The sequence below is a fragment of the Penaeus japonicus genome, unplaced genomic scaffold (assembly GCF_977035675.1).
Source record: "Penaeus japonicus unplaced genomic scaffold, GWHDUDI00000001_assembly GWHDUDI00000019, whole genome shotgun sequence".
In the NCBI taxonomy this organism is placed as follows: Eukaryota; Metazoa; Arthropoda; class Malacostraca; order Decapoda; family Penaeidae; genus Penaeus; species Penaeus japonicus.
In genome coordinates, this window is record NW_028234421.1 from 13,448,973 (window position 1) to 13,451,472 (window position 2,500).

At 32.1% G+C, this 2,500-nt stretch overlaps 1 protein-coding gene across 2 annotated transcripts in view; it reads left to right on the forward strand.

The window, feature by feature from the left end:
- The window catches only part of LOC122252288 (D-beta-hydroxybutyrate dehydrogenase, mitochondrial-like), a 14,621-nt gene extending 14,509 nt beyond the window's left edge, over window positions 1-112 (forward strand). The window contains exon 8 of one of the 2 annotated variants that reach the window (XM_086547414.1): window positions 1-112. This exon is cut by the window's left edge and continues 843 nt beyond it. The gene's annotated coding sequence lies outside the window, so the exon portion shown is untranslated. The other variant, XM_086547413.1, reaches the window with a different exon arrangement.
- The last annotated feature ends 2,388 nt before the right edge of the window (window positions 113-2,500 follow it).

Below are 2,500 nucleotides of genomic sequence, written 5' to 3' on the forward strand. Positions count from 1 at the left end.
GTTTTTAGTTATTCCCATTTGAAATTATACCTTTGACAACAAACGATGTACATCATTAATCCTTAAATTCGACTTCCAAAGGCTTTTTGATATACACTCTGTCATTTGACTCGTCTTTTATACAATATATCTAATTCCTATGATATATATATATATATATATATATATATATATATATATATATATATATATATATACACACACATCTCTCTCTCTCTCTCTCTCTCTCTCTCTCTCTCTCTCTCTCTCTCTCTCTCTCTCTCTCTCTCTCTCTCTCTCTCTCTCTCTCTCTCTATATATATATATATATATATATATATATATATATATAAATATATATATTATACATTATCTGGCAGAAATCCCACTTAATACAGAATAAGGTAATATATATATATATATATATATATATTATATATATATATATATATATATATATATGTATTATATATATATATATATATATATATATATATATATATATATATATACATATGTATGTATGTGTGTGTGTAGTTTCGAAATCCTTATGGATTTCATTTTTTGGTCTGAATTTCAGACCTGTAGAGGAAATCCAGGAAGATTTCGGTTGTCTCTGTTTTCAATAAACCGACTTTGTATATATTACTTTTCTTGTCATTATACTGACACGGTAGAGTGTTTTTGTCATTCATGTATATATTATATATATATGTATATATATATATATATATATATATATATATATATATATATATATATATATATATAATATATATATATATATATATATATATATATATATACACACACACACACACACACACACACACATGTATTATATATATATATATATATATATATATATATATATATATATATATATATATATATATGTATATATATATATATATATATATAATATATATATATATATATATATATATATATAATATATATATATATATATATATATATATACACGTACATATACACACCTATGTATGTGTGCTTTAGTACTTCGATTTTATATGAGGTTTTCCTTCTTTTGGATAAAATATACAAAAAGACACTAGATAAATTACCGTCGTTTTCGGGCCCTTAAGAGATAAAGTTGCGCAGATGGACATGTTTATTTATCTATATATTCATAAATTCATCTATCTATCCATATACATATATGGAAGCATGAACCATGGAGTCTATCATCACAGTTACGCTCTTTTCGCACCTGGCCCAGAAAAGCTCGCGGACCTTATAAATTCTGCCGTTCTCACCAAATATCCCAACCCTCTCCTCAGGATCAATTTTCATCTGTTTTAGTAAAGTGGAAATAGTCTTCCAACATACTTAAGTAACGGCTGTGACACCCAAGAGCATTGGCAAGAGAGTCCCTCGTTTCTGGAAGCTCTATTGTAACACAGGGCTTGTTTAGTTAGGACCTCGTTACCACTAGTTCCTTCTTTTTTTTTGGGGGGGGAGGGTAAGGTAACCTGGGTTGTGATGCCGTAGAGTGCTCAGGATTCCATAGCGTTTTAGTGATAAAACAGTTCGAACAGGTTCTAATTTACATCTCAGGCCCATGTTTATTTGCTACACACGATATCTCAGGTCTGTCGTGTGATATATACAGTGCAATAGATTGATATAAAGATGTAATGCAGTTAAATAATACGCAAATTCAACAATACATTGATATTGAGGAAAATACCGAAGAAAGATTTTGGAAATCGCATGAAAATAATTCTATCTCTCCCACGCCGTCACCTTCCCTCCTTGACCCACTTCTCGCCTCTTCTGTTGTTTGCATTACAATTATACTCTCTCAGGATTGCTTAGTCTACGCTGGCGTCAAATATTTTTGAATATTATAGCAGTACAATGACATTCGATAAATTTCCGGGACTATCATAGACATAGGCCTTTTCTAGGTCTGGCTGGATCTCCTTGTTATATAGATAAGGCGCCTAGACCTGATCAGAAGGTTGATATTAGTCCCTGGCATAGAGAAACACATTACGTGTTACATTTATTCAGATCTAACTTTAACGCTACTTCCACATCCATGAATTCACTCCCAGTCAACCTGCCTGATTCTTTCTTTTCAGTTATCATCGTAGGCTTTTCCTCTGCATGGCTTGGACCTCTTCGCTAGCAGGTGGATCTTTGACAGACTTCACCTGTCTATCAAAGGCTCTGCCAGGAGTGTCGGGTGAAAATCGTGTCGTACTCAACTACCTATGGCAAAAGAACCCCCACTTTAAAGTCTTTCCTTATCGTTAATTCATCAATATGCCACAATCCAGTGTAACAATAAATTGTTGGAAATCTACGGTATAAGAAATTCAAGTTTCAGATATCATTTAATCTTCGAGATCTTAGATCCGTGTTTAATACTGCAAAGAGACGTCATCCTTGATTTTCTCATGTCCTCTTCTGGGGAACTAAAGGCACGCACTCTAAAAGGCTTACACTTGGCACCTTGAAGGGTTATACATAGTCCCTTGGCCTCCAACGTCCT